Genomic DNA, 10,932 nt, shown 5'->3' with positions numbered 1-10,932 from the left:
AGAGCTTTCATCTGTGCCTGCAGAAAATTATAGGGCTAAGTTACTTCATTATTCTATTGTGCTGTATTTCCCAGCTCTCTTCCCCTCCTTCTTTTCAAAATGATTAGGTCAGAAGAAATTGGGATGCTGATTTGTTCTATTCTGGGATGATCTGAGGATACAGCAGAATTTCTGAAGCTCTAAGAAGACCCAACCCTAATCACTTTAGGAATAGCAGAAATGATGCAGGAAATACCACTTGGGCACTGCCAAATGATTAAAATTAAGTAACTCTGAGTTTAGAATTTTCAAGAAGTAGCCCTTCATTGGCTTTGGTGTCCGCTTTTCCCTATATATTTGCATTTTGAGAAAAAGTGAGAATATGGAAATGAGAGGGCCTAAGTAAGTGAGGAAAGGGAAAGTATTCAGTTACCAGTCAAAGAAAAACTTGACTGAAATGGTTTAAATAGTTAGGGATTGTTTTTCTCTCGAACAAGAAGTCTGGAGACACTATTGCTGGTGTTGGTCAGAGGTTTGCTAATGGATCCCTTGGCACTTCTCACACAGTTGTCACAGGACTTCTCAGGCCATCATGTCTTCCTTCAAGACAGGACAAAGGCAGAAGGAACAAAAAGTTGTACAGTTGTTCCCCCTTACCAATGATTTTACTGTCTGTGGTTTCAGTTACCCATGGTCAACCACGGTCCAGAAGCAGATGATTCTCCTTCTGGTGGATTTTATCCTCTTACATCATCACAGGAAGAAGGGGGAGGATGGCACAATTAGATATTTGAGAGAAAGACACCACACTCACATAACCCTTACTACTGCATACTGTTGCAGTTGTCCTATTTTATTATTAGTTATTGTTGTTAATATCTTAATGTGCCTAATTTATAGATTAAGCTTTATCATAAGTATATATGTATAGGAAAAGATAGTATACATAGAGTTTAGTACTATACATGGTTTCAGGTGCCCACTAGGGGTCTTGGAATGTATCCCCTATGGATAAAGGGAAACTATTGTACTTTTTTATTGGGAAAAACAAGAACCTTCCAGGAGGTCCTAGCAGACATCATTGGCCAGAATGATGTCACATGACCATTCTCACCTTCAGGGGAGGCTGGGAAAAAGATACTTTAGCTTTCCCACCTGTTTAGGAGAGCCAGTCTCAGGAGAAAGGGGTTGGGAATGTGTGTTGATTCCACCAGTTGGTTTTCCATGGGGGCCCATAGCCTCAGGTCTAAAACCTTCTCTGCCTACCTTCTGTTTGCGGTTCTTTGTTCTCCTTGCCGGTTTGCTTTAGTCAGCACAAATTGTGAAGTTTACCTAATGAGTTAAGCAAGCTATTTCAAAATGAGAAAAGCGTGCACTTGTATAAGGGCCGAGATGTGCAAAGAACGCTGGGCGAACACATGGAGAAAAGCTTGGAGGACGATGTTCTGAGTGCTGTTAGGCCTTGAACCATTGTTGGAGTCCAGCTCCAGCCGAATGGTGTGATGCCCAAAAGGATGATTGGTGCACGGAGAGACAGGACATGGAGTCACTTGGAGGAGGTCTCTTGACAAAGTGCAGATGAGATCTTTATTTATACCATTTTGCACAAGGATATGATTCTTTTTAATTTGTTCTTTTGATTAACAAGCACAGGCAAGCTTTTTTCTTTCTGTTTCTTTCTAATCTATACATGGTTAGCCAAATGTTAGACAGGTGATCTTTTTTCTGTTCCTTGACCTAAACTTTTCTTAGCAACATGTACTCTATTGTGTCTCTCGTTTCTATGCAACGCGGTTTCTAAGTAATGCATGTGACCACAGAAGCGTGCAGCATGTAGCAGTGACTATGAAGTCTATCAGCTCAGGGTGAAATACAGGCCACCCACTGCCACAGTTAGCTAGGCAGGTATCATCATCTATATTTTTAATGCAATGGGTACATTTTATCCCCTCATAATATTTATTCTATTGTAGGTAGATGCAAGATAAAGATAGAAAGCATGATTTAGTGCTGTAAGAAGGCAAGTGTAGATGATCAGGTCTGTGCCTATAGACTAGGTATTAATCCAAGTTAGACAAGGGCAACAAAACATCCACGGGTGCAGAAGATTTCTCTCAAAACTGGGGGGGGTGAGGTTCTAACCCTCACCTCAGTTGACCCCTATTTTCTCACCTGATGGCCGCCCTGCGACTGTGCCTGTCTTAGGTTGTTCCTCCCTTGAGGAATCTTACCCGTCTCTGGCTAACCAGCCATCTTTCGGGGCCATATAGGGAGATGTAAAGCTGGTAAGTGAGAGAGAAGTAACATTCTTTGAAAAGGTTAGATTTTCACTTCTTTGCAGATTTATGCCCCGTGGCTTCTATGCCCAGCACTTGTCTTGTTGTATCTTTAGCACTCAGAAGGATTATGGTACTTGGTAATTTCACATATGAGGCATGAATTCTAGTAAAGGACTGTAATTAGGAAGGAAGAAGAAAAGCTATAGAAATAGCAGATGGAAGAAAACATGAGAAGATTGATTAAGTATCAGACAGGGTTATTCTATTCAGTATTCCCCCATAACTCTATTTCTCTAATTTTCCTATAAAACTCTTCATCACTAATTTCACTAGCATTGTGAAAAAGGGGGGCATTCCCACTTAGGTGGAGATGGGGTAGTCAATGTTTGACTAGCTACCTGCAGGTTTTGGTATTCCATGCCAAGATCACCATCTGGCCCCTGTGTGTTCCATTCTTCAGGAGCACTGTCCTGAAAAGCTTCTGGGAAGTTTATGTTCTCCTCCTTTCCGTGCTGCTTAGCAAAGGTTAGCTTAGCCCTTGGCAACAATGTAAGCAAAAGCAAAGCCAATAGTATAATGGAGAATAACAAAATCAAGGTGGGTAACAGTGGAAGCCAGCTGCAAAGGCCCCTGCTTTGCAGGGCTCTCCCTCCAGCCTGAGCTTTGCTACACAGCTTGAGTAGCATGGCTCCCACCAAACCATGTCTGCCTAAAATCCTCTGTTGTCACTCCCCAAACAGGTGAAAACCAGTCCTGGTGTGAACCAGACTGAGGTGCTTACAGCTTTGGGGTGTGTCCTCTGGGGATCCAATCTATCAGAGGAGAAATTGGGCTCCTCTTTGATCAGTTGAAGTCAGAATGCTCAGGGGAAAATTGTAGACTCCTTCAGTGCATCGTTGTAGGGCCTGTTAGAGCATGAGGAGAAAGAGACTCGCCGGAGCCCAGCACAGCTCGGGGTTGTGAGGGGGAGCAGGCAGTGTTTAAGCCGAGTATGGACAGGCTGACTTTCCATCACCAAGGCTCTCTAAGAGTGTGGTAAGCGGGCTGAACAAGCCAGTTATTTTCTCAGATGGGAGGCACTGTGGTGTCCTCTCTGCACTGGTCCATCCATAACTCTGCAATTCAGTCCTCAGCCCCAGCACCTCCTGAGGCCACATCATCAGAACTGTCCATTGCCATAGCAACCTCAAGACTGGCTTCAAATGAGATCTCTGTGATCCTCAAGGATGCAGTGTCTTTCTCCCCACCCTCCTTCCCACCCTTCCCCTCCCTCCCTCCCTCCCTCCCTCCCTCCCTCCTTCCTTCCTTCCTTCCTTCCTTCCTTTCTTCCATCTCTCTCTCTCTCTCTCTCTCTCTCTCTTTCTTTTTTTTCTTCTCTTCCTCCCTTCCTTCCTTTCCTTTCCTTTTTGTTTTTCCTCCATGAGGCAGGGCAGGGCAGGGATGGAAAGACATGAAAGGGAAGGCTGAGATCAGCCCTTGAAGTTGCCCACTCCAGCACGCGGTGGTAGGTGCCTTGAGGCAAAGGACGAACAGATGGTGTGTAACTAGTACTATTAGCCTCTTGAAGCATCTGCCCTCACACAGATTCTCAAATCTTCTTACAAGGAAAAGGGGATTTGTGTTATGGCTGCAGGAAATAAGAGAAATGGGATTGCTCTCCTAGGTAGAATTTAGATACATAAACAAGAAAATAAGGAGAACATTTTTCTGTTAGTGCTCTCTCTTGTGTTTACTCGTTTTTCAGAAGCAGTCTGGTTTATGTGGAAAGATTCGACAATTCAATAAATTCAGCAAACTGTTATGGAGTGTCTTCTCTTTATTTTTATTGTTTATATCTCACTTCTTCCAACAGGAATTCTAGGTAGCGTACAGTCAAGGACCTAAAAGGCAAGGCTAATAGAATGGAAAATAAGGACCAAGGAGAGAAAAAAAGCAAATATTATAATCACAGGGTAAACACAGTGGCAACTGAGGATTAAAATTTAGCTTTGAGAATCCTAAAGACAGGGACAAAAGAAATGTATATTTTCATCAGCTTTTCTTGGTGAAAAGAGTTTTTCTCCTACTAAATTCTGAAAGAAATTTCTCTTAGGGAATTAGCACTTAGTTGACCTTGAGATTCCTCCTTCCTCCACCCCTTTTTCTTTATCATCATTGTCACTGACATTTATTTATTGAGAGCTATTTATTGAGTGACATTTATTTATTGACACTTATTGAATATGACAGACACTGTCCTAAGGCACTTTACATATGCTATCGCGTCTGTAAAATAATCCTATGAAGGATGTGCTTTACTGTGTCCTCACTGTATAGATGGAAAACTAAAACATAGGTAGAGTCTTCCACAGATTTGGTTTCTGCCAAGAAGACATGTTCATCTGCTGAGCCTAAACTAACACTAAGGGTATCCTTAAGGACCAGCAGTAACTGTGTCAGGGATCCTTCAGGCCGCCCACATCCCATGTGCTTTCTTAGGTAGAAAAACAGGGGTTTTTGCTTCCATCAAGATGACCTTCACCTTAGCTGATAGCAGAAGGTTGATTCTGGCCAAGGTCAACTATGTCCTTTTGGGAGTAAGAACTGGGCAATCAAGGCACATTTATGACATACGGGCACACCTCATGGAGACTCAGCATTCTGTGACCTGCTCAAGTCAGTGAGGTCTGGGCTGCTCCCAGTGTATCACTCAGCCTCACTTACAGTCTAGGGGCTATGGATGCTGTTCTATCCCAGAAAATCCTCTGACATGAGGACTTGCAGACATCCAGCTCCAGCCATACAAGGCAGGGTAATCTGGAGCAGTAGCAGGGTCCCAGGGTGAGCCCCAGAGGCAGAGGGGCCTGTAGCCCTAAATGGAGAAGGCTGTCCCCAAATATTTTTGCTTTATCCAAGGTGTCACAAAAGCACTGTGATACCAGTGAAGGCCTGGACTGGCTGAGAAACTATTTACATTTTCTTTCTCTCACTTTCACAGAATTAGAATCTTTTCCATAGGTCCTTTGGTTTTGTCATGGAAAGGATTCAGCAGCCTGTCTTTTTAACTCTAGTGAATGGTACTTTCTTCCAAGTCAGTCCCCAGCTTTCTCTTGCATTGTCCACATTTCGCAGATTTCTCCTAGTGCAGTGGTGTAGCATAGCCAGTGATCCTTCACTCTTTCCAGATGCTCCCTCTCCCGCCTTCCACCCCTGTCATGATTTGCATGGGCATATTTGAAATTTGTCACATTCCTCTTCATAATAATCATTACTGTTTCTCAAGTGCTTGTTATGCAGCAGGCATGGAACTAGAAGATTCACACAAATGAATTCACTTAGGCCTCCTCTCTGTAAGGTAGAAGAATGATCATTTCCATTTTACACGAGAAAAACTGAGGTTCTGAGAAGCCACGTTAATGCCCAGGATCCCAGAACTAATAAGTGACAGAACTGCGATTTGACCTCAGGACACTGACTCTGAAGCCTGGATTTGCACCACTACACAGACCGCCTTCACCTTAACCATTCATTATACAACTGTGATGAAAAGTTTTAACAAAATGGAGCACAGGAGCTATTTTGCAGAAACCATGACAGGTTGCTTACACTGAAAAGACAGTTTTAAAATCAATATTTTACTCAATTTTAATTATGACTATTAAGTCATATTTGCATAAGTTGTCTTTTAATTTTTTATGAATGGATATTTACTCCAGAAAATAAATCTCTTAGTACTCAACATGAAAAGAACCTTTCTTAAATATTTTGTTGAAAATCATTTTGTGTTGCTGCTAAAGCAACAGAAAACAATTAAATTCCTATGTGTTTTATGATATAATTCACATAAGCGGTCATGCCATTCCCGCCTGTGAATGTCGGACTCCTAGATTGGGTCCCTCTGGTGGTCTTTGTTGCTGCAATTGTGATTTCAGCATTGTGAGACCAGGTTGGGTGGTGACTTTGCAGTTCATCTGATGCTCAGGAGTCTCTGACTAATTCACGGAAACGGACGATGTAAACCAGGGCTGGGGAAATGTTCCTGTCAGCCCCCAAAGCCCTGTGAAAATGCAAAGCAAAGCTGAGTCCCAGGCAGCTCTCGCTGACAGCTCTCCCCAGCCACTGTCTGCCCCGCAGGGACTGCTTGGCACACCCTTGCAGGTCGCCTGCACCCAGCACGTTCTGGGGAATTCCGGGGGCTTTTTCTTATTCTGTTCCTGGCTCCAACATAGCCATGGGCTATCTTATCTTCTATCTGTGCTTAGCTTTTTCCATTTTTCTAAACTGTTTTCCTCTCCTGTATTAGGAGATGACAGCTTTGTAAAAGGGTTTGCATTCATGAAGAGAGGTCACTCTTCAAATAAAAAATACTGCATCCGTATCTATAGTCTTCTTTAGTTTTAGATACAACTGAGAGCTATGCTTTCCATTCTCTGTGTTCTAGGGATGTGGGTGGGCAGGGGCAGAAGGAGGGAGTAGAGCAAAGGGAGCAGCCTCCAAACTGCACCAGGACAGAGAATAAAGCTTTCTGTTTTCCTCCTGCACTGCTTGCAGTGCAGCAAAACAGTCTGTCTTTGGACTTTACAAAGGGACATGAGGTCAGCCACACAGGCCTTCATGGCTTGTATGGCCTTCATTGACTGCATTAAAATTAGTCATGTTAATCAACACCTCACTGGTATGTGGTAGGAGCTGGATTTTTGAAATGTTCTGAAAAGTTTTTCAAGTCAGCGGGTGATGGCTTGGATGCTGGGGCCACAGGTCACCATAAACACAGAATCTAATAGCAGGACGCTCGTAGGGTTTAACTGCTGTTATCTACTGGTAGGCCCATGAGGCATCCTGGAGATTCTTAAATCACATGGAAGAAAATGTTACGACTTGGAAAGAAGACCATGCATCCACCTTAAACCCATTGCTTCCTCTTAGAAAGAAAATGATTGGGAAACTCAGGAGCCACAGGGACACTTCAGTACCAGTGACCATAGACCATGAGGGTGCAAGAGGAGGAGAATCAATTTCCCCAGCTCCAGAGCCAGGAAGGATGGAGAGAACAATGGAAGGGAAAGAAACTTGGAAAAACCATAAACTGAAAGGAAAACTGGAAAAGGCAAGTCCCCTGGGTGGTTCATTGAAGAGGGAAGTTAGTTTCAGGTCAGACTAAGCTGCCTCAGGTCTTCTCCCTGGAAATGAGGGGGTGGCGCAGGGCACCCGCCCACTTCTGCGTGTGATTCAGGGAAGTGACTCCATCCTGCTGAGCTCTCAGAGATCCCAGGCTCTCTGGATTAAGAGCCCCATGGCCATTCCCTTCAGCTGAAAGAGGAGCAGGGGCTGAAGGGGAAGTCATAGGGATGGGGACTGTGTCTGAAGATCCACAGGGGATCCTACAGAGGGCATAGAGGCCTCTGACTCCAGTAAGAGCCTGTTTCTTTCTGATGGAAATCTAGCCTCAGCTCAGTTCCCCAACTTAGCAGACAGATTATTCAGCAACTTGTGGGGCACAGAGAGGAAACATTAAACAAGAAAAATGATAGGAACCCAACTCCACAAAATACTAAGAAAAACAGCCAGACTGAGACCTAGGCAGTGCCATTCGTCAACTTTTCTTTTCCGCATGCTTTGGGGAGCAGAGGCCAATTCATGCTAGGGCAACCCCTTCGGAAAGCACCTGGATGCTTCTGGCCACTGTGCTACTCAGAAGCTCTTTGAGAGTTGAGAGGTTTCCTACTTTCTCTTCGCTTTCTCTTGAAGAGGCTAGGGTACACCCAGCATGGGTAGCTAAGCAGGAAGAGCACGATTCCAAAGCTTGAGTGTCTTCATTTTAGGATGCAGCAAAAATTCACTTGGTTTAGTTTTTCTTGCCAAGAGAGTAATTTGTCAGGGTTTCTTAGCTCGCAGACAAGTTACAATGAGTTTAAATGACTTATGATATATTAAAATATGTGTGAGGATGTTTAAACACATGAGTATATCCTAAGGCCACAAAGCATAAAACAAAACCAAAACGTCTAATAAGGCACAATTAAGGCAATAGAAAAAGAATGGTGATTTCAGAGCAGATAAAGGAATATTTGAATAATCTGAACTTATGTAAACAAATAAATCATTTTGCATCCTTGGGTGGTAATAAAATTAGGTAATAAACTGGAAGACCGCAAAATTTCAGTGACTGCACAGGATTAAAGGGAGGAAAGGCTAGTTTGTTTGGTTCTTGATCTTTGTAAGTGTTATTAGTGGTGTTTAAAATTGTGAAGGAAGAACTCTACCCTTGGCAATGGGTAAATCCAGTAAAACAAGAGCCTTGAGAATGTAAGCCTGGTGTAAAATTTCCAAAAGAGGTTTCTTGAGCCTTGCATAATGTGGGAATCTAAGGCTAATGGTGTCAGCAGAGCCTTCTTTGCAGTGTCTTGTTGGCAGGCTGGGGTGTATGGTGTCAGATTGGAAATGATCGCTAATATCACTATTAAAGTGAAGAGCAAATTCTGACTCTATCACTCATTTGCTATTAGGTCACATGAGTTGATTTATTCATAGATGTGTTCCTTCATCAACATTTATGAGTATCTGTGATATATATCAGGCTTTGCTCTGGGCATGGGGGACATCACAGTGAATAGACAAACAAGGTTTAACTATCATGAGGCTGAAGTTCTGTGGGGAGTATACATTGAAAATAAGCAAGTAAGCCTATAAAGAGACAAGATAAACTCCGATAGTGATAATTGCTGTGAAAAATGAGAGCTGGGTAGTGGGATACAGTGTGAGTGGGGATAGTAATGGATAAGACAAGGGCAAGGACAGATAAGGAGGTCAGGGAAGGTCTCTCTAGGGAGTTGCGTGGCATTTGAGCAGGGATCTGAATTAATGAGAAAAAGATGGTCATGCAGAAATCTTGGGGAAAGATGTTCTAGGCAGCAGGAATGGCATGCGCAAAGGTCCTAGGAAGGCCATAAGCTTGCTGTGCTTAAGAAACAGAAAGAAGGCCAGCATGTCTGGCAAGGCCAAGGGAGCCTGGGAAAGGCCTGGACACAGGCAGCGGTGCAGGGAAGGCCTTGTAAACCAGTGTGACAAATAGGCTTCTTAATCTCTGTCAGGAAATCAGTGAAGGTAGGGGAAGGGCTGTGATCTGGCTTATGCTGAAAGTCCAGGTAGCACATTTATGTTCGGCACTTGTGGGGTCTCTCCAGCAGAAGGAAGGAGGTGGCCTTGGCCATGGGTCATGCTGCCCCATGGCCACAGGAGTAGGCTCCCCGCCAGACTGGCCAGAGGCACTACTCCAGCAACTTGGGGTTGCCAAGAGGTTCAGCCATAGCCTGGATTGTTCTCTTAAAAACCCCAGAGTGGTCAGCAGCTATGTTTTCTACCTGTTAACAGAATAGCAGGAAAATCCAAACAGAATAGTAAAACAAGCTCACCCTCACCTGCTGAGTGTTTCTCTGGGCCATGCTCACTCAGCACAGTGTGTATCATCACTCATTTTACCCTTACAACCCTGTTCTCACCCCTGTGTCAGAATAGGAAACTGAGGTCCAGGGAGGTTAAATAAATTACCCCAAATTATACCATTAAGGCCTTGTACTCAGATAGGTGAAGGAATGAAGCAGGTGTGCAGAGAGAAAAGCTGGACAGCAAGGCTTCCAGAATTCCCTCCAGCCATCCAGACCTCAGTTTTCCAGACTTCTTGAAATTTTTGCTTTTGTTCCAGGAGATGCCCGTTCTCCCTTTTACTGGTTCTCCCCTTTCTGCCAATACTGGCTTGAGTAGATTTCTACTCTTAGTTACATGCAGCTACAAGCCCTCCCTACAGAGTATTTAAACACCAGGTTGTGGGGAGAGAGCTAATTTCTGTAGGCAACTAGAGTCTATTCAGCTGGTGTCTCAGAGAAAAATGGACACTTCCATCCCTCCCACAGATAGTTATAAAGACATTATTAATCACAAATAACACTGTATGCCAGGCTCTGTTCTGAGTCCTTCCATACACTAAGTTATCCATTCCTCACAGACACCTATATGTGTGCTGTTTTCTTCCTTAAGGGGAAACAGAGGCACAGAGATAGTTATGTCTTGAATTGTGTCCTTGCCCAAACTATACTGAAGTCCTAATCCCCCGTGCCTCAGTGCGCAACCTTATTTGGAAATGGGGTTGTAGAAATGGTTAGTAAGGATGAGGTCACTAGAGTAGTGTTGGCCTTAATCTAATACAGTTGACACACAGGGAGCTGCCACAGGAGGATGGGTGCCGAGACTGGAGTGATGTGTCCACCAGCCAAGGGCCCCCAGGGATCACGGGCAACTCCCAGAAGATCGGAGGAAGGGGTGGAACACATCTTTCTCAGAGCTCTCAGAAGGAACAACCCTGTCACACCTTACTTTTGGCCTTTGAGCCTCCAGAAATGTGAGACAATGAATTTCTGAAGTTCTGAGCCACCCTGTTTGCGGTACTTTGTTCCAGCAGCCTGAGGAATGAGTGCAGAGAGGTTAAGCCATCTGCCCGCCGTCACACAGCTAGCGAAGCGGCAGAGGGCCTGTCAGCCAGGGGCACGCGTCTGACTGATGCTGTCAGATCCTCTGCGGTGACCCCCGCTGGAGCAGCGCGGGACGGTGTGTCAGGCTGAGGCCGACTGCCGGCGCGAGCGGCGGAGTCAGCCTGCGCTCCCCTCTCGGCTCTCCCACGCGGCAGAGAGCAAGCAGTTCA

The sequence above is a fragment of the Manis pentadactyla genome, chromosome 11, assembly GCF_030020395.1.
Source record: "Manis pentadactyla isolate mManPen7 chromosome 11, mManPen7.hap1, whole genome shotgun sequence".
NCBI classification, from domain to species: domain Eukaryota; kingdom Metazoa; phylum Chordata; class Mammalia; order Pholidota; family Manidae; genus Manis; species Manis pentadactyla.
This window is presented reverse-complemented; position numbering follows the sequence as displayed.